The sequence below is a fragment of the Pseudophryne corroboree genome, chromosome 3 (assembly GCF_028390025.1).
Source record: "Pseudophryne corroboree isolate aPseCor3 chromosome 3, aPseCor3.hap2, whole genome shotgun sequence".
Lineage (NCBI taxonomy): Eukaryota > Metazoa > Chordata > Amphibia > Anura > Myobatrachidae > Pseudophryne > Pseudophryne corroboree.
In genome coordinates, this window is record NC_086446.1 from 142,322,454 (window position 1) to 142,349,747 (window position 27,294).

General features: G+C 46.5%; 13 non-coding genes across 13 annotated transcripts; 8 read left to right on the plus strand and 5 right to left on the minus strand.

Annotated features, from left to right (window-relative positions):
* Positions 1-9,311: 9,311 nt before the first annotated feature.
* Positions 9,312-9,475, plus strand: LOC134898817 (U1 spliceosomal RNA). Its single transcript, XR_010172508.1, has one exon. It is a non-coding gene; the product is annotated as a U1 spliceosomal RNA (small nuclear RNA).
* A 152-nt stretch (positions 9,476-9,627) lies between these two features.
* LOC134899201 (U1 spliceosomal RNA) lies at positions 9,628-9,790 on the plus strand. Its single transcript, XR_010172882.1, has one exon. It is a non-coding gene; the product is annotated as a U1 spliceosomal RNA (small nuclear RNA).
* Positions 9,791-10,465: 675 nt separating this feature from the next.
* Positions 10,466-10,629, plus strand: LOC134899178 (U1 spliceosomal RNA). Its single transcript, XR_010172860.1, has one exon. It is a non-coding gene; the product is annotated as a U1 spliceosomal RNA (small nuclear RNA).
* Positions 10,630-10,781: 152 nt separating this feature from the next.
* Positions 10,782-10,944, plus strand: LOC134899297 (U1 spliceosomal RNA). The gene has a single exon (XR_010172976.1). It is a non-coding gene; the product is annotated as a U1 spliceosomal RNA (small nuclear RNA).
* Positions 10,945-11,614: 670 nt separating this feature from the next.
* Positions 11,615-11,778, plus strand: LOC134899050 (U1 spliceosomal RNA). Its single transcript, XR_010172736.1, has one exon. It is a non-coding gene; the product is annotated as a U1 spliceosomal RNA (small nuclear RNA).
* A 152-nt stretch (positions 11,779-11,930) lies between these two features.
* LOC134899582 (U1 spliceosomal RNA) lies at positions 11,931-12,093 on the plus strand. Its single transcript, XR_010173236.1, has one exon. It is a non-coding gene; the product is annotated as a U1 spliceosomal RNA (small nuclear RNA).
* A 671-nt stretch (positions 12,094-12,764) lies between these two features.
* Positions 12,765-12,928, plus strand: LOC134898979 (U1 spliceosomal RNA). Its single transcript, XR_010172667.1, has one exon. It is a non-coding gene; the product is annotated as a U1 spliceosomal RNA (small nuclear RNA).
* Positions 12,929-13,080: 152 nt separating this feature from the next.
* LOC134899542 (U1 spliceosomal RNA) lies at positions 13,081-13,243 on the plus strand. Its single transcript, XR_010173213.1, has one exon. It is a non-coding gene; the product is annotated as a U1 spliceosomal RNA (small nuclear RNA).
* Positions 13,244-13,600: 357 nt separating this feature from the next.
* On the minus strand, positions 13,601-13,764 carry LOC134898980 (U1 spliceosomal RNA). Its single transcript, XR_010172668.1, has one exon. It is a non-coding gene; the product is annotated as a U1 spliceosomal RNA (small nuclear RNA).
* A 671-nt stretch (positions 13,765-14,435) lies between these two features.
* LOC134899602 (U1 spliceosomal RNA) lies at positions 14,436-14,598 on the minus strand. Its single transcript, XR_010173255.1, has one exon. It is a non-coding gene; the product is annotated as a U1 spliceosomal RNA (small nuclear RNA).
* A 152-nt stretch (positions 14,599-14,750) lies between these two features.
* LOC134898931 (U1 spliceosomal RNA) lies at positions 14,751-14,914 on the minus strand. The gene has a single exon (XR_010172620.1). It is a non-coding gene; the product is annotated as a U1 spliceosomal RNA (small nuclear RNA).
* Positions 14,915-15,584: 670 nt separating this feature from the next.
* LOC134899392 (U1 spliceosomal RNA) lies at positions 15,585-15,746 on the minus strand. Its single transcript, XR_010173068.1, has one exon. It is a non-coding gene; the product is annotated as a U1 spliceosomal RNA (small nuclear RNA).
* A 152-nt stretch (positions 15,747-15,898) lies between these two features.
* LOC134899122 (U1 spliceosomal RNA) lies at positions 15,899-16,062 on the minus strand. The gene has a single exon (XR_010172805.1). It is a non-coding gene; the product is annotated as a U1 spliceosomal RNA (small nuclear RNA).
* Positions 16,063-27,294: the final 11,232 nt, after the last annotated feature.

Here is a 27,294-nt window from a genome sequence, read left to right on the forward strand (position 1 = left end):
GGCATTGGAGCCCCACCCCTGCATGCAAAACAGGGGCAGTGCGCGCCGTAGGCGCGCGCAAAAAAACATAGTGGCGTGGCTTCGTGGTTAAGGGGTGTGGCCACAAAATAATACCAATTCATAAAACGGTGCACAGTAGTCTCCATTATTCAAATTACGCCGCACAGTAGCACCACTACACCAGGTAGAGACCCTTTTACACCTTACGGCGGACAGATTCCTCTTTTTACACATTACAGCAGACAGCGTCCTCTTTTTACACATTACAGCAGACAGCGTCCCCTTTTTACACATTACGGCAGACAGCATCCCCCTTTTTTACACAACGGCAGACAGCGTGCCCTTGTTACACATAGCGGCAGACAGCGTACATTTTTTTCACATAACGGCAGACAGCCTGCCCTTGTTAAACATAGCGGCAGACAGCGTACACTTTTTACACATAACGGCAGACAGCCTGCCCTTGTTAAACATAGCGGCAGACAGCGTACACTTTTTTCACATAACAGCAGTCAGCCTGCCCTTGTTACACATAATGGCAGACATCGTACACTTTTTACACATTACAGCAGACAGCTTGCCCTTGTTACACATTACAGCAGACAGCTTGCCCTTGTTACACATTATGGCAGACAGCGTGCCCTTGTTACACATTACGGCAGACAGCATCCCCCTTGTTACACATTACGGCAGGCAGATTCCCCCTTGTTACACATTGCGGCAAGCAGATTCCCCCTTTTTACACATTGCGGCAAGCAGCTTCCCCCTTTTTACACATTGCGGCAGGCAGATTCCCCCTTTTTACACATTGCGGCAGGCAGTCCCCCTTTTTACACATAGCTGCAGGCAGATTCCCCCTTTTTACACATAGCGGCAGGCAGATTCCCCCTTTTTACACATTGCGGCAGGCAGTCCCCCTTTTTACACATAGCTGCAGGCAGATTCCCCCTTTTAACACATAGCTGCAGGCAGATTCCCCCCTTTTACACATAGCTGCAGGCAGATTCCCCCTTTTTACACATAGCGGCAGGCAGATTCCCCCTTTTTACACATAGCGGCAGGCAGATTCCCCCTTTTTACACATAGCGGCAGGCAGATTCCCCCTTTTTACACATAGCGGCAGGCAGTCCCAACAAAGAAAGAAAGAGACGAAAGAAAGAAAGAAAGAAAGAAAGAAAGAAAGAAAGAAAGAAAGAAAGAAAGAAAGAAAGAAAGAAAGAAAGAAAGAAAGAAAGAAAGAAAGAAGAATTATACTTACCCTCTCCGCTGGCTCAGGCTCCTCGTGCAGCTTGACGATTCCCGGGCAGTAGAGAAGGAGGAGGAGGGAGGTGGAGGAGGGAGCCGCAGCAGCGCTGTCTTATTGGTGGAGGCGCTGCTGCTGCTGCCCCTCTGCTTCACTATAGGCTGTTCTCGGAAGACAGCCTATAGTGAAGCAGAGGGGCAGCAGCAGCAGCGCCTCCACCAGTAACAAAGCGCTGCTGCGGCTCCTTCCTTCACCTCCCTCCTCCTCCTCCTCCCGCCCGTGCCGCTGCTCCTCTCATCTCCAAGCGACCCTCCTCCCTCTTCGTGTGTTACAGAGGCGGCAGCGTGTCTGGTGCTGCGGCTGCTGCCCGTAGTGCCCTGGCCTGATCTGTTCGTTACGACGGGCGGGCGGCGGGAGTCGCAGGACGCAGACCTGACGGGAGCGCTGGTGTGCGGCTGCGGCATGATACAATGAGTCATTGTGACTCATTGTAATGCCGGCGGCTGTGGGCCCTTGAGTGCGGCGGGGCCCCAGTGCAATGCACTGCCTGCCCTGCCAGTAGTTCCGCCCCTGGTGCCCCCCACTGGTGTGGGCTCCTGCAAGAGAGCCCCAGCGTCATGCAGTGGATTTGGCAGAAGCAGAGGACTCTGCTCCTGCGATCTTGAAGAGGCTTCTTGGAGTCAGCATCAGCATTCCCTTGGTGAATCCACAATGCCCTACTATCCGAGACTGCCATGAAATTGGCCCGTGAGCACTTGTGCCCGGTGTAGGATTTTTAAATATGTGTAGTTTACTGTATGCAAGGGTTTAAAACGAACTGAGATCTAAGGTGTATTACATGTAGTTTAAAAAAAACAAAAAAGGTTTATTTTATGGCAGTAGTTTCCAAACTGGGGTTCTTGCACTGGTAGCATAGTTTGGTGGTCCAGGACCAATTAAAATTATTTATACTTTATTAAATTGGCAAAACCATTCCCTCACAACATAACTGAACCTGAGGATGACATGCTATAGACACAATTTACTTAATTTTATATTTTTTTCTGAATTTCTCAATAAAAAAAACTTTGGCCTAGGGGTGCCGTGAAACAAATTTTGATACTATTTATTTATATAGTGCTCTTTCTCCAACAGGACTTGAGATATGGCTTCTGGAACTGAACACAGGATTCTAAATGTGGCTGTACCAAGGACCTATACAGTGGCATTACAGGTTGAGTATCCCTTATCCAAAATGCTTGGGACCAGAGGAATTTTGGATATCGGATTTTTCTGTATTTTGGAATAATTGCATACCATAACGAGATATTATGGTGATGGGACCTAAATCTAAGCACAGAATGCATTTATGTTTCATATATACCATATACACACAGCCTGAAGGTCATTTTAGCCAATATTTTTTATAACTTTGTGCATTAAACAAAGTGTGTGTACATTCACAGAATTCATTTATGTGTCATATACACCTTATACACACAGTCTGAAGTTCATTTAATACAATATTTTTAATAACTTTGAGTATTAAACAAAGTTTGTGTACACTGAGCCATCAAAAAACAAAGGTTTCACTATCTCAGTCTCACTCAAAAAAGTCCGTATTTCGGAATATTCCGTATTTCGGAATATTTGGATATGGGATACTCAACCTGTATTACTTTTTTCTGCTACTGGTTCTTTACCTATGCAAACAAGCATCTGACTTGCCTTTCCTATTGCTTTGTTACATTGCTCACCTGAAATAGTAATACTTAGATAGCTTTCCTCTTGCCATTATAATGCCCTTAATATTATAGTTAGCCTTTGTATTTTTGAGACGTGTATGATTTTGCATTTTTTGGCATTAAATGTTGCCATGTTCTTGACCATTCCTCTAGTCCAGGGGCGGAACTGCCAGAGACAACGGAGTCAGTTGCCGCCGGGCTCCAGCCCTAAAGGGGCTTCCTCCATTGCCCTCCGGCTGTTACGTGCCCTTCCTACTAAATAGACAAAGGCGCTACCAGCAGGGTCTCGCAGTTTGTACATTCCATGCCGTAACACCCTTCTTTCCACCTTTTTCAAGACCCAGCCCAGCAGCCTCGCCGCTGCCACCACCGCTAGCTGCAGCACTGCCAGCGGTGGGGTGCCCCTGCTTCTTCTCACACCACAGATAGCTGGGCAGCACTGCAACTGCCTGCCTGATTGCTCCGCCCCCTTCCGGCTCCCAAGCACCTCTGCTGCCCAGTGATCCAGGAGCCTGCTGCTAGGAAGAAGTGGCCGAGCTTCAGCAAGCGAGTCTGGACACTGGCGGAGGAAGCCATGATAACCAGATAATGGGGAGTGGAGAGCCAGTTCCAAGGTAATACTTTATACAGCTGGTTGAGATCCTGGTCGGTGGATATGGATTCCAAGAAAACCCTGGAGGTGCTTCCTTTCAAGGGAGACACTCTCTTTGGAGAAGACCTCAATAAGATTGTAGCTGATCTGGCTACTGCTAAAACAGCTTGCCTACCTAGTATGACTCCTACCACGCAGAAGGCTAAAAGTACTTTCCCTTGGCCCTTTCATCCTCAAGGTAAAGCGTACCCAAGGTCAGGCATACCCAAAGCAAGCTCATGCTTCCAGACCTGCCAAGCCCAGACTGAAGCAAGCCTGGGCTGCCTATCAGCCTGCTTCCAAAACGGACAAGCCTGCCGCATGACGGTGCAGGCCTCCCTCTGGGGGATCCCAGGGTGGGGGGCCCGACTTCTAGGTTTGGCATAATTCTAAGCTAGAGAATTCTGTTTGGAGCTTACCTTGTACTTTGTGAAGAAATAATCAGCATTGTGGCTGAGCAGATACATGTAGTGTGTGGCTGCAAACTGCATGGATCTGCTGCGTTGTAATGCTGATACTTTTTTTTTCAAAGTACCAATAGCTTCATATAATGTTCACAATTTTTATGCAGGATCAAATAGCTCAATAGGTAGGGTGTTTGATTAGAATTCAACAGGTTATAGGTTTGAATCCTGGGTATGGTAGTTTGAGATGTGTTATTTAATAAAGTATGTTGTTCTGACTGCCGGCATCCTATCACCTGGGATATCATACTAAATAAATGGAGTTGATCAATTTTTTTTTATTTTTTTTTTAAACTAGGGACAATTTCCAGATACTTTTCTTTATAACTGAGATTGCCCCCTGGAACTTCACATCAGTTGACAACTATGCATGAGTGGGCAGTGCTTGCTCTGGATCTGCCCACCCATTTATGTGCCGTCATAAAAGAAAGCACAACTGACAGTTATCCTGGGCGTACACTACACAATTATCTGTCAGGCTATCTATCCAGTCTGGATGGATGGAATGAAAATCTGGTAATGTATAGGAGCAAATGTCAATTAACCATTTGCTCCCAAACACTAGAAAAGTGGTCAAAAATGGTCATTACACAAATTGGTTAAACCCAAAATTTAACCAATTTGTTTAGGGGACCATTTTTGTCCATTTTCTAGTGTTTGAGAGTAAATCGTTGATGGTCATGTGCTCACATAGATAACCGGATCTCTATTCCAACCAGCCAGTGTTGGAGATATGGTCTGCCAGATTACATAATGCATACCAGAGCCATAACTAGACTTTTTGGTGCCCTGTGACAGATAATTATATGCCCCCCCCCCTCCCCATTTTTGCAATATGGACAAAAGGCGCATGCCTTGTGGGGAAGGGGCATAACAAGATTGGTCTCAGAGAAAGCACATGAGATATGAAGATATATCTAGTATACTTGACACTCAATGGTTTGTGGTATTGCCGGGGTGCCCTCCTTAAATGCATATACAGTCACACATGGCGTGTTTGTGCAAATGGCATATCAGCAGTCAGCACTAACTGGTGACATGCCATTTGTACAAGTAAGCCAGAGGTTCCCAAACTGTGTGCCGTGGCTCCCTGGGGTGCCTCGGGACACTTGCAGGGGTGCCCTGGGTTGGTGGTCCAGGACCAATTCAAATTATTCATGGTCAATATAATAGGCAAAACCAGTGCTGGTGGCTGCCAGTCATAACATATGTGGCCAAACAGAATCAAATCTTGTCCCTCACCACACAACTGACCTTTAGGATGACATATAAACGTGATCAACTTAATGTAATATTTCTTTCTAAATTTCTCAATAAGAAATTTTTGGCCTAGTGGTGCCGTGAAAAAAATTCTGATATTCTAGGGCGCCGTGATTCAAAAAAGTTTGGAAACCACTGAAGTAAGCCATGTGTGACTAATATATAAACATACTTTATTAAATAACACCTCAAACTATCATACCCTGGATTCAAACCTATAACCTGTTGAATTCTAATCAAATACCCTACCCATTGAGCTACTTGATCCTGCATCTATTCTAACCTCCAAAAATAGATTCAGTTGCATTTTCCAGCGTGTTTTGTTTGCGCCTTTGCAAATATCTTACATCGACAAACTTATTTAGTACTATTTTGCAAATAGGGTTACATTGTCGCAACATTGTGTTCCCTAATTGCTTGATTTTTTTAAATGCAACAATTGATAAAGACACCTGATAATTGCTCTGTGGAGTCTTATTTTGTGTCTACTTCTTATCTACATTTAATTCCCTACCTCTAATCAAGGCATTTTTAAATGCTGGGGGCTGCCAGGACGTGAGGCCTACCTAGACTTTAGATCTGAATTTGAATGTACTTGTGAACTAACTTAATTTCCTACTTCTAAATTCATTCCTAAATTCACTACTTACATTAATCCTGTAGTTGGGCATTTTGAGCCTTCAATTGTGGGCATTGTTTTGTGTCCAGACCAGCAGCTGGTGGTGTGCATTTGCTGGAAAGGCATCGAAGACCTCCGATATGCTGCATCTCCTGATGTGTGTCTCCCTCAAGTGGCTGTCAGCAAATGCATGCAAGACACCCCATTCCAAGCTGATTGTGACATCACGGAACATGCATCATAGAACAGGCATGCTAGAATATGGGTCTTCAACCTGCGACCCTCCAGCTGCTGTGGAACTACATATACCAGCATGCCCTGCCTCAGTTTTAGCATACCTTAATAGCAAAACTGTGGCAGGGCATGCTGGGATGTGTAGTTTCACAGCAGCTGGAGAGCCACAGGATGAAGACCCATGTGCTAGAGCCAAGCCGCAGGTACATTGAATGCTAGCAAGCTGAATGTTTAAATCATTTTTGTTCCGCAGCATTCCAATGCGGAAGATTCCATGGAACCAGAGATTATTCCATTGAGAAGGACATGCTGCCTTGATGACTGCACTGTGCAAATTAAATCACGGAGCCAGTTGGCTTGTGGGTGGCTCTGGTGACTGGGTGGTTGGGTGGGCGGTGTGTCGGAGGTGGAGCACATGCAAATGAATGTGTATCATCCAGCTAGTGAGAGTGAAAACTCATGCAGGAGTGTGCCTGCTTGTCAGTGGGTTATGCACCTTGCCAGGCGTCAAATCTACATGGAGCAGCTGGAGGGGACAAGAGCAGGTTTGCAAAATATAGATAGAAGAGCATATATGCTGGCGCATTCTCCATGATTGTGTCAGCTTATGTTTTGGTGCACTGCACTTTCCTTCACTAAGTTTTAGCCATTTTGGTTAAACGCAAGTGTAGTTGCTTCTCGCCCTTTTGGCTGTGATCTTGTATCGTGGTTGAAGAGTCTGCTGGAGGGATTGTTTTCTTCATTGGCGAGAGACTGAAGATATTCCAGGATGGAAGGCTTGGGAACACTATCCGTTTTTCAGTTGTGGAAGAGTTGAAAGACCGGATTGGACTACATTCTATAGTAAAGGATATCTTTGTATTTATTAATCCTCCATTTATATGTGTCTGTCTTTCAATAAAGCTTCGGGCTTGTGATTCCTTCACCCTCTTACACTCCACACCCATAGCCTTATTAACTGTTGTATTATTGTATTTAAATGTATAGTGCAGTTCATGATTTATAGTGTAGGCTGGCCTGTGCTGTAGTTCTTGAACTGTACTATACCGACAGCATTTGTATTGTGTTTTGGCTGTGCTGCAACACGGTACTTATGTGTGTAATGTTTATGTATGTTTTTTTGCTTCTTTATGTCAATAAAGACTGCTTTTTCAATCCAATATCTGAAAACAATCAATGTTTATCTTTGATGGCAATAGAAGTGGTATGATATTTGCTGCTTTTTAAAGGCAATATCTGATATGTCCCCTATCTGGGAACCATATATTAAATGGCTTTTCAGAAAAGGGAGATGGGAGAAGAGCTTTCAGTACTTGTAGGACCGATGCTCATTTCCTATTCTAGCCTCCAAAAACAGATTCAGTTGCATTTTCCAGCGTGTTTTGGATGCGCCTTTGCAAATGTCTTACATCGACAAACTTATTTAGTACTATTTTGCAAATAGGGTTACATTGTTGCAACATTGTGTTCCCTAATTGCTTGATTTTTTAAATGCAACAATTGATAAAGACACCTGATAACTGCTCTGTGGAGTCTTATTTTGTGTCTACTTCTTATCTACATTTAATTCTCTACCTCTAATCAAGGCATTTTTAAATGCTGGGGGCTGCCAGGACGTGAGGCCTACCTAGACTTTAGATCTGAATTTGAATGTACTTGTGAACTAACTTAATTTCCTACTTCTAAATTCATTCCTAAATCCACTACTTACATGAATCCTGTAGTTGGGCATTTTGGGACTTCGATTGTGGGCATTGTTTTGTGTCCAGACCAGCAGCAGGTGGTGTGCATTTGCTGGAAAGGCATCGAAGACCTCCGATATGCTGCATCTCCTGATGTGTGTCTCCCTCAAGTGTCTGTCAGCAAATGCCTGCTAGACACCCCATTCCAAGCTGATTGTGACATCACGGTACATGCATCATAGAACAGGCATGCTAGAACATGGGTCTTCAACCTGCGACCCTCCAGCTGCTGTGGAACTACACATCCCAGCATGCCCTGCCTCAGTTTTAGCATACCTTAATAGCAAAACTGTGGCAGGGCATGCTGGGATGTGTAGTTTCACAGCAGCTGGAGGGCCACAGGATGAAGACCCATGTGCTAAAGCCAAGCCGCAGGTACATTGAATGCTAGCAAGCTGAATATTTAAATCCTTTTATTCCGCAGCATTCCAATGTGGAAGATTCCATGGAACCAGAGATCCTTCCATTGAGAAGGACATGCTGCCTGGATGACTACACTGTGCAAATTAAATCACGGAGCCAGTTGGCTTGTGGGTGGCTCTGGTCACTGGGTGGTTGGGTGGGTGGTGTGTCGGAGGTGGAGCACATGCAAATGATTGTGTATCATCCAGCTAGTGAGAGAGAAAACTCATGCAGGAGTGTGCCTGCTTGTCAGTGGGTTATGCACCTTTCCAGACGTCAAATCTACATGGAGCAGCTGGAGAGGACAAGAGCAGGTTTGCAAAATATAGACAGAAGAGCTCTCCAGCCTAGTTTGATGTCTGTTTCCACTTCTCTTTTCTTGAGCCGCTCCCTTCTATGCCCTTGCGCACTATCCTGACTTCTCCCATCTGCTTACTTTGTGCCTTCCAACGCACAATGCGAACTACAGGTAGTGCTGCAGGGCCCACACCCTTTTACTTGCCATACAGAGCAGCTCTGGAGCTGTTACAGTGCCCAGCTTCTGCAAGAAATCAGCTTGAATGCTTCAGGGGCTGGGGCATAGCCAACATGAGCCCCGCACCGAAGGAGGGTGGAGGTGTTTAATGCGAACTATAGGTCATCCAAGCGCCGCAAAAGGCCGCCATGCCCTGCATGCCCCTTTTCTCTTTTAATATGCAGACGAGGGTTGAAGCCAACTTTGACCCACTGCTTGGATGACATCACCATATGCAAATCCATCTACTGCAGGCCTTCCCCCAGGAATGCTTGCACTAGTTGTTGCATTTGGTTTGTTGTTTGGGGGTGCTTCAGTATTAGGCAGCCTTCTGCCCTCCCATGTTCATCTGAAAATATGTGTTCTCCCTGCAGTTGTTGTCCCCAGATGAGAGTTCCCTTGTGCTGCCTCAGTTGAATCTTCTTTACTTGACAGAGATGTGCCTGAGCATCGGCCCTCCCCAGCCCTATCCCAAATCATACTTATTTTGCATAGGAGATACCATGGTCATGAAGATTGTTCTCCCAGGGTGAGGTTCATTCATTGCATTCTGGGTATGCTGACCCCTGTGATTTCCCCAAATGTGGGAAACTTGACTGCATTATTTGTGGTAGTGGGGGACTGTGTTTGTGCTTTCCTCTGGTCAGCTCTGGTAAAAGTCAGATTTCTTTGTCTCAGATCTTCCTCTAGCCTTGTTCTTCTTTCGAGAGTTCCCTTGTGCTGCCTCAGTTGGATCTCCTTTACTTGACAGGGGGGTGCCCAAGCAGCGACCCTCCCCAGCTCTAGCCCAACTCCTACTTACCTGCCAGGTGAGATACTATGATCATGAAGGTGCTTCTCCCAGGGCAAGGCTCACCCATTGCACTCTGGGTGTGCTGCCCCTGTGATTTCCCCAAATGTGGGAAACTTGACTGCATAATTTGTGTTTCCACTGGTTGGTTTTCATATAATTCAGATCTCTTTGTCTCAGGTCTCTCTCCAGCCTAGTTTGCAGTCTGTTTCCACTTCTTTTTTTTTTGAGCCCCTCCCTTCTATACCCTTGTGCACTATCCTGACTTCTCCTCCTGTCTGCTTACTTTGTGCCTTCCAATGCACAATGCAAACTACAGGTAGTGCTGCAGGGCCCACAAACTTTTACTTGCATTACAGAGCAGCTCTGGAGCTGTTACAGTGCCAAGCTGCTGCAAGAAATCAGCTTGAATGCTTCAGGGGCTGGGGCATTGCCAACATGAGCCCCACACCGAAGGAGGGTGGGGGTGTTTAATGCGAACTAAGGGTCATCTAAGCGCCGCAAAAAGCCGCCATTCCCTGCATACCCCTTTTCTCTTTTCATATGCAGATGAGGGTTCCAGCCAACTTTGGCCCACTGCTTGGATGACATCACTGTATGCAAATCCGTCTTCTGCAGACCTTCCCCCAGGAATGCTTGTACTAGTTGTTGCATTTGGTTTGTTGTTTGGGGGTGCTTCAGTATTAGGCAGCCTTCTGCCCTCCCATGTTCATCTGAAAATATGTGTTCTCCCTGCAGTTGTTGTCCCCAGATGAGAGTTCCCTTGTGCTGCCTCAGTTGAATCTCCTTTACTTGACAGAGATGTGCCTGAGCAGCGGCCCTCCCCAGCCCTATCCCAAATCATACTTATTTTGCATAGGAGATATCATGGTAATGAAGACTGTTATCCCAGGGTGAGGTTCATTCATTGCATTCTGGGTATGCTGACCCCTGTGATTTCCCCAAATGTGGGAAACTCGACTTCATTATTTGTGGTAGTGGGGGACTGTGTTTGTGCTTTCCTCTGGTCAGCTCTGGTAAAAGTCAGATTTATTTGTCTCAGATCTTCCTCTAGCCTTGTTCTTCTTTCGAGAGTTCCCTTGTGCTGACTCAGTTGGATCTCCTTCACTTGACAGGGAAGTGCCCGAGCAGCGACCCTACCCAGCTCTAGCCCAACTCCTACTTACCTGCCAGGTGAGATACTATGATCATGAAGGTGCTTCTCCCAGGGCAAGGCTCACCCATTGCACTCTGGGTGTGCTGCTCTTGCGATTTCCCCAAATGTGGGAAACTTGACTGCATAATTTGTGTTTCCCCTGGTCGGCTCTCGTATAATTCAGATCTCTTTGTCTCAGGTCTCTCTCCAGCCTAGTTTGCTGTCTGTTTCCACTTCTCTTTTCTTGAGCCGCTCCCTTCTATGCCCTTGCGCACTATTATGACCTCTCCTGTCTGCTTACTTTGTGCCTTCCAACGTCAATGCAAACTACAGGTAGTGCTGCAGGGCCCACACCCTTTTACATGCTTTACAGAGCAGCTCTGGAGCTGTTACAGTGCCCAGCTGCTGCAAGAAATCAGCTTGAATGCTTCAGGGGCTGGGGCATAGCCAACATGAGCACCACACCGAAGGAGGGTGGAGGTGTTTAATGTGAATTAGGGGTCATCCAAGCGCCGCAAAAGGCCGCCATGCCCTGCACATCCCTTTTTTCTTTTCATATGCAGACGAGGGTTGAAGCCAACTTTGACCCACTGCTTGGATGACATCACCATATGCAAATCCATCTGCTGCAGGCCTTCCCCCAGGAATGCTTGCACTAGTTGTTGCATTTGGTTTGTTGTTTGGGGGTGCTTCAGTATTAGGCAGCCTTCTGCCCTCCCATGTTCATCTGAAAATATGTGTTCTCCCTGCAGTTGTTGTCCGCAGATGAGAGTTCCCTTGTGCTGCCTCAGTTGAATCTCCTTTACTTGACAGAGATGTGCCTGAGCAGCGGCCCTCCCCAGCTCTATCCCAAATCATACTTATTTTGCATAGGAGATACCATGGTCATGAAGATTGTTCTCCCAGATTGAGGTTCATTCATTGCATTCTGGGTATGCTGACCCCTGTGATTTCCCCAAATGTGGGAAACTTGACTGCATTATTTGTGGTAGTGGGGGACTGTGTTTGTGCTTTCCTCTGGTCAGCTCTGGTAAAAGTCAGATTTCTTTGTCTCAGATCTTCCTCTAGCCTTGTTCTTCTTTCGAGAGTTCCCTTGTGCTGCCTCAGTTGGATCTCCTTCACTTGACAGGGGGGTGCCCGAGCAGCGACCCTCCCCAGCTCTAGCCCAACTCCTACTTACCTGCCAGGTGAGATACTATGATCATGTAGGTGCTTCTCCCAGGGCAAGGCTCACCCATCGCACTCTGGGTGTGCTGCCCCTGTGATTTCCCAAAATGTGGGAAACTTGACTGCATAATTTGTGTTTCCCCTGGTCGGCTCTCGTATAATTCAGATGTCTTTGTCTCAGGTCTCTCTCCAGCCTAGTTTGCTGTCTGTTTCCACTTCTCTTTTCTTGAGCCGCTCCCTTCTATGCCCTTGCGCACTATCCTGACTTCTCCCGTCTGCTTACTTTGTGCCTTCCAACGCACAATGCGAACTACAGGTAGTGCTGCAGGGCCCACACCCTTTTACTTGCCTTACAGAGCAGCTCTGGAGCTGTTACAGTGCCCAGCTGCTGCAAGAAATCAGCTTGAATGCTTCAGGGGCTGGGGCATAGCCAACATGAGCCCCACACCGAAGGAGGGTGGAGGTGTTTAATGCGAACTAGGGGTCATCCAAGCGCCGCAAAAGGCCGCCATGCCCTGCACGCCCCTCTTCTCTATTCATATGCAGATGAGGGTTGAAGCCAACTTTGACCCACTGCTTGGATGACATCACCATATGCAAATCCATCTGCTGCAGGCCTTCCCCCAGGAATGCTTGCACTAGTTGTTGCATTTGGTTTGTTGTTTGGGGGTGCTTCAGTATTAGGCAGCCTTCTGCCCTCCCATGTTCATCTGAAAATATGTGTTCTCCCTGCAGTTGTTGTCCCCAGATGAGAGTTCCCTTGTGCTGCCTCAGTTGAATCTCCTTTACTTGACAGAGATGTGCCTGAGCAGCGGCCCTCCCCAGCTCTATCCCAAATTATACTTATTTTGCATAGGAGATACCATGGTCATGAAGATTGTTTTCCCAGGGTGAGGTTCATTCATTGCATTCTGGGTATGCTGACCCCTGTGATTTCCCCAAATGTGGGAAACTGGACTGCATTATTTGTGGTAGTGAGGGACTGTGTTTGTGCTTTCCTCTGGTCAGCTCTGGTAAAAGTCAGATTTCTTTGTCTCAGATCTTCCTCTAGCCTTGTTCTTCTTTCGAGAGTTCTCTTGTGCTGCCTCAGTTGGATCTCCTTCACTTGACAGGGGGGTGCCCGAGCAGCGACCCTCCCCAGCTCTAGCCCAACTCCTACTTACCTGCCAGGTGAGATACTATGATCATGAAGGTGCTTCTCCCAGGGCAAGGCTCACCCATTGCACTCTGGGTGTGCTACTCCTGCGGTTTCCCCAAATGTTGGACACTTGACTGCATAATTTGTGTTTCACCTGGTCGGCTCTCGTATAATTCAGATCTCTTTGTCTCAGGTCTCTCTCCAGCCTAATTTGCAGTCTGTTTCCACTTCTCTTTTCTTGAGTTGCTCCCTTCTATGCCCTTGCGCACTATCCTGACTTCTCCTGTCTGCTTACTTTGTGCCTTCCAACGCACAATGCAAACTACAGGTAGTGCTGCAGGGCCCACACCCTTTTACTTGCCTTACAGAGCAGCTTTGGAGCTGTTACAGTGCCCAGCTGCTGCAAGAAATCAGCTTGAATGCTTCAGGGGCTTGGGCATAGCCATCATGAGCCCCACACCGAGGGAGCAACTCGAAAGAAGAACAAGGCTAGAGGAAGATCTGAGACAAAGAAATCTGACTTTTACCAGAGCTGACCAGAGGAAAGCACAAACACAGTCCCTCACTACCACAAATAATGCAGTCCAGTTTCCCACATTTGGGGAAATCACAGGGGTCAGCATACCCAGAATGCAATGAATGAACCTCACCCTGGGAAAACAATCTTCATGACCATGGTATCTCCTATGCAAAATAAGTATGATTTGGGATAGAGCTGGGGAGGGCCGCTGCTCAGGCACATCTCTGTCAAGTAAAGGAGATTCAACTGAGGCAGCACAAGGGAACTCTCATCTGGGGACAACAACTGCAGGGAGAACACATATTTTCAGTTGAACATGGGAGGGCAGAAGGCTGCCTAATACTGAAGCACCCCCAAACAACAAACCAAATGCAACAACTAGTGCAAGCATTCCTGGGGGAAGGCCTGCAGCAGATGGATTTGCATATGGTGATGTCATCCAAGCAGTGGGTCAAAGTTGGCTTCAACCCTCATCTGCATATGAATAGAGAAGAGGGGCGTGCAGGGCATGGCGGCCTTTTGCGGAGCTTGGATGACCCCTAGTTCGCATTAAACACCTCCACCCTCCTTCGGTGTAGGGCTCATGTTGGCTATGCCCCAGCCCCTGAAGCATTCAAGCTGATTTCTTGCAGCAGCTGGGCACTGTAACAGCTCCAGAGCTGCTCTGTAAGGCAAGTAAAAGGGTGTGGGCCCTGCAGCACTACCTGTAGTTCGCATTGTGCGTTGGAAGGCACAAAGTAAGCAGACGGGAGAAGTCAGGATAGTGCGCAAGGGCATAGAAGGGAGCGGCTCAAGAAAAGAGAAGTGGAAACAGACAGCAAACTAGGCTGGAGAGAGACCTGAGACAAAGACATCTGAATTATACGAGAGCCGACCAGGGGAAACACAAATTATGCAGTCAAGTTTCCCACATTTGGAGAAATCACAGGGGCAGCACACCCAGAGTGCGATGGGTGAGCCTTGCCCTGGGAGAAGCACCTACATGATCATAGTATCTCACCTGGCAGGTAAGTAGGAGTTGGGCTAGAGCTGGGGAGGGTCGCTGCTCGGGCACCCCCCTGTCAAGTGAAGGAGATCCAACTGAGGCAGCACAAGGGAACTCTCGAAAGAAGAACAAGGCTAGAGGAAGATCTGAGACAAAGAAATCTGACTTTTACCAGAGCTGACCAGAGGAAAGCACAAACACAGTCCCCCACTACCACAAATAATGCAGTCAAGTTTCCCACATTTGGGGAAATCACAGGGGTCAGCATACCCAGAATGCAATGAATGAACCTCAACCTGGGAGAACAATCTTCATGACCATGGTATCTCCTATGCAAAATAAGTATGATTTGGGATAGAGCTGGGGAGGGCCGCTGCTCAGGCACATCTCTGTCAAGTAAAGGAGATTCAACTGAGGCAGCACAAGGGAACTCTCATCTGGGGACAACAACTGCAGGGAGAACACATATTTTCAGATGAACATGGGAGGGCAGAAGGCTGCCTAATACTGAAGCACCCCCAAACAACAAACCAAATGCAACAACTAGTGCAAGCATTCCTGGGGGAAGGCCTGCAGCAGATGGATTTGCATATGGTGATGTCATCCAAGCAGTGGGTCAAAGTTGGCTTCAACCCTCGTCTGCATATGAAAAGAAAAAAGGGATGTGCAGGGCATGGCGGCCTTTTGCGGCGCTTGGATGACCCCTAATTCACATTAAACACCTCCACCCTCCTTCGGTGTGGGGCTCATGTTGGCTATGCCCCAGCCCCTGAAGCATTCAAGCTGATTTCTTGCAGCAGCTGGGCACTGTAACAGCTCCAGAGCTGCTCTGTAAAGCATGTAAAAGGGTGTGGGCCCTGCAGCACTACCTGTAGTTTGCATTGACGTTGGAAGGCACAAAGTAAGCAGACAGGAGAGGTCATAATAGTGCGCAAGGGCATAGAAGGGAGCGGCTCAAGAAAAGAGAAGTGGAAACAGACAGCAAACTAGGCTGGAGAGAGACCTGAGACAAAGAGATCTGAATTATACGAGAGCCGACCAGGGGAAACACAAATTATGCAGTCAAGTTTCCCACATTTGGGGAAATCGCAAGAGCAGCACACCCAGAGTGCAATGGGTGAGCCTTGCCCTGGGAGAACACCTTCATGATCATAGTATCTCACCTGGCAGGTAAGTAGGAGTTGGGCTAGAGCTGGGTAGGGTCGCTGCTCGGGCACTTCCCTGTCAAGTGAAGGAGATCCAACTGAGTCAGCACAAGGGAACTCTCGAAAGAAGAACAAGGCTAGAGGAAGATCTGAGACAAAGAAATCTGACTTTTACCAGAGCTGACCAGAGGAAAGCACAAACACAGTCCCCCACTACCACAAATAATGCAGTCAAGTTTCCCACATTTGGGGAAATCACAGGGGTCAGCATACCCAGAATGCAATGAATGAACCTCACCCTGGGATAACAGTCTTCATTACCATGATATCTCCTATGCAAAATAAGTATGATTTGGGATAGGGCTGGGGAGGGCCGCTGCTCAGGCACATCTCTGTCAAGTAAAGGAGATTCAACTGAGGCAGCACAAGGGAACTCTCATCTGGGGACAACAACTGCAGGGAGAACACATATTTTCAGATGAACATGGGAGGGCAGAAGGCTGCCTAATACTGAAGCACCCCCAAACAACAAACCAAATGCAACAACTAGTACAAGCATTCCTGGGGGAAGGTCTGCAGAAGATGTATTTGCATACAGTGATGTCATCCAAGCAGTGGGCCAAAGTTGGCTGGAACCCTCATCTGCATATGAAAAGAGAAAAGGGGTATGCAGGGAATGTATAACAAAGAATCTGTCTAGTTTTATCCACGTGTCGCGCAGTCTAAAACAAGGCTGCACAATAGCCCCCGCAACCAGGATAAGTGCCTCTCCAGAGCACCAGAAATGAATGAACAATAAACAAATTAGGCTGCGGGTACCAACAGGCACCTAGTAACAGTGCATAAATGAATGCATAAAGTGCTTGCATGCAATAAAAAAACAAAACATACAACCCTTAAGGTCACCGTGAAAGTCCAGGTTCTTACTCCTCACTCCTCCTCCTCTCAATGTAGTAGCATGTAAAACAGAGGGGAGAGGGGAACCACATGTGCAATAAAGTTTTTTAATGACACATATCGGGGAACATGGACATAACACAATAAACAGGTAGGGTAAAAATGTGCAGAATGATTCTCCAAAATGTGACAGCCACAAAGAGATATGCAGAGCAATTACCAGAGGGTTTGAGAACCCCAAAAAGTTCTCAAACAAGTTCTTTTAAATCTCAAAACCGCCCGGGCTGGAGCTGGAAAGTCCTCTGGTTCTTAGAAGTGCAGACCACCGTAAATGCCAGTCACAGATGGAATACGCCGACGCGTTTCAACTCCTATTCCTGGAGTCTTTTTCGAGGCTGAATACTCACTGCACCACACATCCAGATTTAAATAGCAAATCACAGCCAGATTCCAAATTGATTCCACCTGGCGTCATGTTCGGAAACCGCCGGGTTACCATAGCAACCTGAACTCCCACTCCGTCACTTCCGCCTCCGGAGTCCTAGATCTTTTTCTCGTAGTCGCTAGGTCTAGCGATACGTCACTTCCGGTTACGTCGTCTTGGAGTCCGTTGTCATGACAACTTGCCGCACAACGCTCATCTCTCTTCAGTATACTTCTATTCCAATGTCCGTAATCAGAGATAAGCTGGCGTAGACTTCTTTACAGTCAATTAAAAGTGTTTAATTAACATATAAAATCCACCTTATATCTACTGGTTCCAATATTAAATAACTGATCAGACAAATAGTGGTTCTAGAATAAAAAGATAAATATGGTAAAGCAAAAAAAAAAATATACTAAAATGCATATATAAAATCAGATTAAAATAGCACCTACATGAACCACTTCAATTCAAAATCATTAGGCAGCACAAGGGAACTCTCATCTGGGGACAACAACTGCAGGGAGAACACATATTTTCAGATGAACATGGGAGGGCAGAAGGCTGCCTAACACTGAAGCACCCCCAAACAACAAACCAAATGCAACAACTAGTGCAAGCATTCCTGCGGGAAGGCCTGCAGCAGATGGATTTGCATATGGTGATGTCATCCAAGCAGTGGGTCAAAGTTGGCTTCAACCCTCGTCTGCATATGAAAAGAGAAAAGGGGCGTGCAGGGCATGGCGGCCTTTTGCGGCGCTTGGATGACCTATAGTTTGCATTAAACACCTCCACCCTCCTTCGGTGTGGGGCTCATGTTGGCTATGCCCCAGCCCCTGAAGCATTCAAGCTGATTTCTTGCAGAAGCTGGGCACTGTAACAGCTCCAGAGCTGCTCTGTATGGCAAGTAAAAGGGTGTGGGCCCTGCAGCACTACCTGTAATTCGCATTGTGCGTTGGAAGGCACAAAGTAAGCAGATGGGAGAAGTCAGGATAGTGCGCAAGGGCATAGAAGGGAGCGGCTCAAGAAAAGAGAAGTGGAAACAGACAGCAAACTAGGCTGGAGAGCTCTTCTGTCTATATTTTGCAAACCTGCTCTTGTCCTCTCCAGCTGCTCCATGTAGATTTGACGTCTGGAAAGGTGCATAACCCACTGACAAGCAGGCACACTCCTGCATGAGTTTTCTCTCTCACTAGCTGGATGATACACAATCATTTGCATGTGCTCCACCTCCGACACACCACCCACCCAACCACCCAGTGACCAGAGCCACCCACAAGCCAACTGGCTCCGTGATTTAATTTGCACAGTGTAGTCATCCAGGCAGCATGTCCTTCTCAATGGAAGGATCTCTGGTTCCATGGAATCTTCCACATTGGAATGCTGCGGAATAAAAAGGATTTAAATATTCAGCTTGCTAGCATTCAATGTACCTGCGGCTTGGCTTTAGCACATGGGTCTTCATCCTGTGGCCCTCCAGCTGCTGTGAAACTACACATCCCAGCATGCCCTGCCACAGTTTTGCTATTAAGGTATGCTAAAACTGAGGCAGGGCATGCTGGGATGTGTAGTTCCACAGCAGCTGGAGGGTCGCAGGTTGAAGACCCATGTTCTAGCATGCCTGTTCTATGATGCATGTACCGTGATGTCACAATCAGCTTGGAATGGGGTGTCTAGCAGGCATTTGCTGACAGCCACTTGAGGGAGACACACATCAGGAGATGAAGCATATCGGAGGTCTTCGATGCCTTTCCAGCAAATGCACACCACCTGCTGCTGGTCTGGAGACAAAACAATGCCCACAATCGAAGTCCCAAAATGCCCAACTACAGGATTCATGTAAGTAGTGAATTTAGGAATGAATTTAGAAGTAGGAAATTAAGTTAGTTCACAAGTACATTCAAATTCAGATCTAAAGTCTAGGTAGGCCTCACGTCCTGGCAGCCCCCAGCACTTAAAAATGCCTTGATTAGAGGTAGAGAATTCAATGTAGATAAAAAGTAGACACAAAATAAGACTCCACAGAGCAGTTATCAGGTGTCTTTATCAATTGTTGCATTTAAAAAATCAAGCAATTAGGGAACACAATGTTGCAACAATGTAACCCTATTTGCAAAATAGTACTAAATAAGTTTGTCGATGTAAGACATTTGCAAAGGCGCATCCAAAACACGCTGGAAAATGCAACTGAATCTGTTTTTGGAGGCTAGAATAGGAAATGTGCATCGGTCCTACAAGTACTGAAAGCTCTTCTACCATCTCCCTTTTCTGAAAAGCCATTTAATATATGGTTCCCAGATAGGGGACATATCAGATATTGCCTTTCAAAAGCAGCAAATATCATACCACTTCTATTGCCATCAAAGATAAACATTGATTGTTTTCAGATATTGTATTGAAAAAGCAGTCTTTATTGACATAAAGAAGCAAAAAAACATACATAAACATTACACACATAAGTACTGTGTTGCAGCACAGATAAAACACAATACAAATGCTGTCGGTATAGTACAGTTCAAGAACTACAGCACAGGCCAGCCTACACTATAAATCATGAACTGCACTATACATTTAAACTATACAATAATACAACAGTTAATAAGGCTATGTGTGTGGAGTGTAAGAGGGTGAGGGAATCACAAGACCGAAGCTTTATTGTAACACAGACACATATAAGGGGAGGGGCAATAAATAGAAAGGTATCCTTTACTATAGAATGTAGTCTAATCCGACCTCTGTGCTCTTCCACAACTGAAAAACGGATAGTGTTCCCAAGCCTTCCATCCTGGAATATCTTTGGTTTTTCGCCAATGAAGAAAACAATCCCTCCCTCCAGCAGACCCTTCAACCACGATACAAGATCACAGCCAAAAGGCCGAGAAGCAACTACACTTGAGCTTAACAAAAATGGCTAAAACTTAGTGGAGGAAAGTGCAGTGCACCAAAACATAAGCTGACACAATCATGGAGAATGTGCCAGCATATATGCTCTTCTATCTATATTTTGCAAACCTGCTCTTGTCCCCTCCAGCTGCTCTATGTAGATTTGACGTCTGGCAAGGTGCATAACCCACTGACAAGCAGGCACACTCCTGCATGAGTTTTCTCTCTCACTAGCTGGATGATACACAATCATTTGCATGTGCTCCACCTCCGACACACCACCCACCCAACCACCCAGTCACCAGAGCCACCCACAAACCAACTGGCTCCGTGATTTAATTTGCACAGTGTAGTCATCCAGGCAGCATGTCCTTCTCAATGGAAGGATCTCTGGTTCCATGGAATCTTCCACATTGGAATGCTGCGGAACAAAAAGGATTTAAATATTCAGCTTGCTAGCATTCAATGTACCTGCGGCTTGGCTCTAGCACATGGGTCTTCATCCTGTGGCCCTCCAGCTGCTGTGAAACTACACATCCCAGCATGCCCTGCCACAGTTTTGCTATTAAGGTATGCTAAAACTGAGGCAGGGCATGCTGGGATGTGTAGTTCCACAGCAGCTGGAGGGTCGCAGGTTGAAGACCCATGTTCTAGCATGCCTGTTCTATGATGCATGTACCGTGATGTCACAATCAGCTTGGAATGGGGTGTCTAGCAGGCATTTGCTGACAGACACTTGAGGGAGACACACATCAGGAGATGCAGCATATCGGAGGTCTTCGATGCCTTTCCAGCAAATGCACACCACCTGCTGCTGGTCTGGACACAAAACAATGCCCACAATCGAAGTCCCAAAATGCCCAACTACAGGATTCATGTAAGTAGTGAATTTAGGAATGAATTTAGAAGTAGGAAATTAAGTTAGTTCACAAGTACATTCAAATTCAGATCTAAAGTCTAGGTAGGCCTCACGTCCTGGCAGCCCCCAGCATTTAAAAATGCCTTGATTAGAGGTAGGGAATTAAATGTAGATTAGAAGTAGACACAAAATAAGACTCCACAGAGCAATTATCAGGTGTCTTTATCAATTGTTGCATTTAAAAAAATCAAGCAATTAGGGAACACAATGTTGCGACAATGTAACCCTATTTGCAAAATAGTACTGAATAAGTTTGTCGATGTAAGACATTTGCAAAGGCGCAAACAAAACACGCTGGAAAATGCAACTGAATCTGTTTTTGGAGGTTAGAATAGATGCAGGATCAAGTAGCTCAATGGGTAGGGTATTTGATTACAATTCAACAGGTTATAGGTTTGAATCCTGGGTATGATAGTTTGAGGTGTTATTTAATAAAGTATGTTTATATATTAGTCACACATGGCTTACTTGTACAAATGGCATGTCACCAGTTAGTGCTGACTGCTGATATGCCATTTGCACAAACACGCCATGTGTGACTGTATATGCATTTAAGGAGGGCACCCCGGCAATACCACAAACCATTGAGTGTCAAGTATACTAGATATATCTTCATATCTCATGTGCTTTCTCTGAGACCAATCTTGTTATGCCCCTTCCCCACAAGGCATGCGCCTTTTGTCCATATTGCAAAAATGGGGAGGGGGGGGGGCATATAATTATCTGTCACAGGGCACCAAAAAGTCTAGTTATGGCTCTGGTATGCATTATGTAATCTGGCAGACCATATCTCCAACACTGGCTGGTTGGAATAGAAATCCGGTTATCTATGTGAGCAAATGACCATCAACGATTTACTCTCAAACACTAGAAAATGGACAAAAATGGTCCCCTAAACAAATTGGTTAAATTTTGGGTTTAACCAATTTGTGTAATGACCATTTTTGACCACTTTTCTAGTGTTTGGGAGCAAATGGTTAATTGACATTTGCTCCTATACATTACCAGATTTTCATTCCATCCATCCAGACTGGATAGATAGCCTGACAGATAATTGTGTAGTGTACGCCCAGGATAACTGTCAGTTGTGCTTTCTTTTATGACGGCACATAAATGGGTGGGCAGATCCAGAGCAAGCACTGCTCACTCATGCATAGTTGTCAACTGATGTGAAGTTCCAGGGGGCAATCTCAGTTATAAAGAAAAGTATCTGGAAATTGTCCCTGGTTTAAAAAATAAATAAAAAAAAATTGATCAACTCCATTTATTTAGTATGATATCCCAGGTGATAGGATGCCGGCAGTCAGAACAACATACTTTATTAAATAACACATCTCAAACTACCATACCCAGGATTCAAACCTATAACCTGTTGAATTCTAATCAAACACCCTACCTATTGAGCTATTTGATCCTGCATAAAAATTGTGAACATTATATGAAGCTATTGGTACTTTGAAAAAAAAAGTATCAGCATTACAACGCAGGAGATCCATGCAGTTTGCAGCCACACACTACATGTATCTGCTCAGCCACAATGCTGATTATTTCTTCACAAAGTACAAGGTGAGCTCCAAACAGAATTCTCTAGCTTAGAATTATGCCAAACCTAGAAGTCGGGCCCCCCACCCTGGGATCCCCCAGAGGGAGGCCTGCACCGTCATGCGGCAGGCTTGTCCGTTTTGGAAGCAGGCTGATGGGCAGCCCAGGCTTGCTTCAGTCTGGGCTTGGCAGGTCTGGAAGCATGAGCTTGCTTTGGGTATGCCTGACCTTGGGTACGCTTTACCTTGAGGATGAAAGGGCCAAGGGAAAGTACTTTTAGCCTTCTGCGTGGTAGGAGTCATACTAGGTAGGCAAGCTGTTTTAGCAGTAGCCAGATCAGCTACAATCTTATTGAGGTCTTCTCCAAAGAGAGTGTCTCCCTTGAAAGGAAGCACCTCCAGGGTTTTCTTGGAATCCATATCCACCGACCAGGATCTCAACCAGCTGTATAAAGTATTACCTTGGAACTGGCTCTCCACTCCCCATTATCTGGTTATCATGGCTTCCTCCGCCAGTGTCCAGACTCGCTTGCTGAAGCTCGGCCACTTCTTCCTAGCAGCAGGCTCCTGGATCACTGGGCAGCAGAGGTGCTTGGGAGCCGGAAGGGGGCGGAGCAATCAGGCAGGCAGTTGCAGTGCTGCCCAGCTATCTGTGGTGTGAGAAGAAGCAGGGGCACCCCACCGCTGGCAGTGCTGCAGCTAGCGGTGGTGGCAGCGGCGAGGCTGCTGGGCTGGGTCTTGAAAAAGGTGGAAAGAAGGGTGTTACGGCATGGAATGTACAAACTGCGAGACCCTGCTGGTAGCGCCTTTGTCTATTTAGTAGGAAGGGCACGTAACAGCCGGAGGGCAATGGAGGAAGCCCCTTTAGGGCTGGAGCCCGGCGGCAACTGACTCCGTTGTCTCTGGCAGTTCCGCCCCTGGACTAGAGGAATGGTCAAGAACATGGCAACATTTAATGCCAAAAAATGCAAAATCATACACGTCTCAAAAATACAAAGGCTAACTATAATATTAAGGGCATTATAATGGCAAGAGGAAAGCTATCTAAGTATTACTATTTCAGGTGAGCAATGTAACAAAGCAATAGGAAAGGCAAGTCAGATGCTTGTTTGCATAGGTAAAGAACCAGTAGCAGAAAAAAGTAATACAGGTTGAGTATCCCATATCCAAATATTCCGAAATACGGAATATTCCGAAATACGGACTTTTTTGAGTGAGACTGAGATAGTGAAACCTTTGTTTTTTGATGGCTCAGTGTACACAAACTTTGTTTAATACTCAAAGTTATTAAAAATATTGTATTAAATGAACTTCAGACTGTGTGTATAAGGTGTATATGACACATAAATGAATTCTGTGAATGTACACACACTTTGTTTAATGCACAAAGTTATAAAAAATATTGGCTAAAATGACCTTCAGGCTGTGTGTATATGGTATATATGAAACATAAATGCATTCTGTGCTTAGATTTAGGTCCCATCACCATAATATCTCGTTATGGTATGCAATTATTCCAAAATACAGAAAAATCCGATATCCAAAATTCCTCTGGTCCCAAGCATTTTGGATAAGGGATACTCAACCTGTAATGCCACTGTATAGGTCCTTGGTACAGCCACATTTAGAATCCTGTGTTCAGTTCCAGAAGCCATATCTCAAGTCCTGTTGGAGAAAGAGCACTATATAAATAAATAGTATCAAAATTTGTTTCACGGCACCCCTAGGCCAAAGTTTTTTTTATTGAGAAATTCAGAAAAAAATATAAAATCAAGTAAATTGTGTTTATAGCATGTCATCCTCAGGTTCAGTTATGTTGTGAGGGAATGGTTTTGCCAATTTAATAAAGTATAAATAATTTTAATTGGTCCTGGACCACCAAACTATGCTACCAGTGCAAGAACCCCAGTTTGGAAACTACTGCCATAAAATAAACCTTTTTTGTTTTTTTTAAACTACATGTAATACACCTTAGATCTCAGTTCCTAAAAGGTTTTAAACCCTTGCATACAGTAAACTACACATATTTAAAAATCCTACACCGGGCACAAGTGCTCACGGGCCAATTTCATGGCAGTCTCGGATAGGAGGGCATTGTGGATTCACCAAGGGAATGCTGATGCTGACTCCAAGAAGCCTCTTCAAGATTGCAGGAGCAGAGTCCTCTGCTTCTGCCAAATCCACTGCATGACGCTGGGGCTCTCTTGCAGGAGCCCACACCAGTGGGGGGCACCAGGGGCGAAACTACTGGCAGGGCAGGCAGTGCATTGCACTGGGGCCCCGCCGCACTCAAGGGCCCACACCCGCCGGCATTACAATGAGTCACAATGACTCATTGTATCATACCGCAGCCGCACACCAGCGCTCCCGTCAGGTATGCGTCCTGCGACTCCCGCCGCCCGCCCGTCGTAACGAACAGATCAGGCCAGGGCACTACGGGCAGCAGCCGCAGCACCAGACACGCTGCCGCCTCTGTAACACACGAAGAGGGAGGAGGGTCGCTTGGAGATGAGAGGAGCAGCGGCACGGGGGGGAGGAGGAGGAGGAGGGAGGTGAAGGAAGGAGCCGCAGCAGCGCTTTGTTACTGGTGGAGGCGCTGCTGCTGCTGCCCCTCTGCTTCACTATAGGCTGTCTTCCGAGAACAGCCTATAGTGAAGCAGAGGGGCAGCAGCAGCAGCGCCTCCACCAATAAGACAGCGCTGCTGCGGCTCCCTCCTCCACCTCCCTCCTCCTCCTTCTCTACTGCCCGGGAATCGTCAAGCTGCACGAGAAGCCTGAGCCAGCGGAGAGGGTAAGTATAATTCTTCTTTCTTTCTTTCTTTCTTTCTTTCTTTCTTTCTTTCTTTCTTTCTTTCGACTCTTTCTTTCTTTGTTGGGACTGCCTGCCGCTATGTGTAAAAAGGGGGAATCTGCCTGCCGCTATGTGTAAAAAGGGGGAATCTGCCTGCCGCTATGTGTAAAAAGGGGGAATCTGCCTGCCGCTATGTGTAAAAAGGGGGAATCTGCCTGCAGCTATGTGTAAAAGGGGGGAATCTGCCTGCAGCTATGTGTTAAAAGGGGGAATCTGCCTGCAGCTATGTGAAAAAAGGGGGACTGCCTGCCGCAATGTGTAAAAAGGGGGAATCTGCCTGCCGCTATGTGTAAAAAGGGGGAATCTGCCTGCAGCTATGTGTAAAAAGGGGGACTGCCTGCCGCAATGTGTAAAAAGGGGGAATCTGCCTGCCGCAATGTGTAAAAAGGGGGAAGCTGCTTGCCGCAATGTGTAAAAAGGGGGAATCTGCTTGCCGCAATGTGTAACAAGGGGGAATCTGCCTGCCGTAATGTGTAACAAGGGGGATGCTGTCTGCCGTAATGTGTAACAAGGGCACGCTGTCTGCCATAATGTGTAACAAGGGCAAGCTGTCTGCTGTAATGTGTAACAAGGGCAAGCTGTCTGCTGTAATGTGTAAAAAGTGTACGATGTCTGCCATTATGTGTAACAAGGGCAGGCTGACTGCTGTTATGTGAAAAAAGTGTACGCTGTCTGCCGCTATGTTTAACAAGGGCAGGCTGTCTGCCGTTATGTGTAAAAAGTGTACGCTGTCTGCCGCTATGTTTAACAAGGGCAGGCTGTCTGCCGTTATGTGAAAAAAATGTACGCTGTCTGCCGCTATGTGTAACAAGGGCACGCTGTCTGCCGTTGTGTAAAAAAGGGGGATGCTGTCTGCCGTAATGTGTAAAAAGGGGACGCTGTCTGCTGTAATGTGTAAAAAGAGGACGCTGTCTGCTGTAATGTGTAAAAAGAGGAATCTGTCCGCCGTGAGGTGTAAAAGGGTCTCTACCTGGTGTAGTGGTGCTACTGTGCGGCGTAATTTGAATAATGGAGACTACTGTGCACCGTTTTATGAATTGGTATTATTTTGTGGCCACACCCCTTAACCACGAAGCCACGCCACTATGTTTTTTTGCGCGCGCCTACAGCGCGCACTGCCCCTGTTTTGCATGCAGGGGTGGGGCTCCAATGCAGTTTCTTGCACACACTGCTAAAATGTCTAGTTACGGCACTGTTGCTAGGTATCCACTTCCCTGAGCAGGCCCCCCTCACCAGATCCTCTCCAGGGGTGAGGGGGTGGACTTGGATGGGAAGGGATGGGGGGGGGGGGCCCAAGCCATTTTGTCGCACATGGGCCCACTGCTCGCTAGTTCCACCACTGGGGGGCACGTCTAAAACTCTTCAGTCAGTTCTGGATTCATTCGGACCTGGACTCATGGGTTTTACAAATAGTGTCCCAAGGGTACAAACTGGGGTTTCAAGAAGTTCCCCCTCACCGATTGTTCAAATCAGCCTTAGTCAGCAGGGAGAAGGTTTTTATTCAAGCCTCTTCGTGGTCCCGAAGCCGGACGGCTCAGTCAGACCAATCTTAAATCTGAAATCCCTTAATTTCTACCTAAAGAAATTCAATTTCAAGATGGAATCTCTCAGGGTAGTGATCTCCAGTCCGGGGGATAAAGGAGATTTCCTGGTTTTGGTAGACATAAAGGATGCCTACTTACATGTTCCCATTTAGCCACTGCATCAAGCTACCTGAGGTTTGCAATTCAGGATTGTCATTACCAATTTCAGACGTTGCCGTTTGGTCTGTCCACGGCTCCGAGGATTTTCACCAGGGTGATGGCGGAAATGATGGTTCTCCTTCGCAAGCAAGGAGTCACAATTATCCCGTACTTGGATGATCTCCTGATAAAGGTGAGATCCAGGTACCAGTTGGTGCAAAACATCTACTCTCCCTGACAGTTCTTTAACAACATGGTTGGCTCCTAAACTTGCCAAAATCGCAGTTGGTCCTAATGACGCGGTTGTTGTTTTTGGGAGTGATACTGGACACAGAAGAGGTTTTCTTCTAGTGGAATGGCTCTGGAGATCCAGAGTCTGGTCAA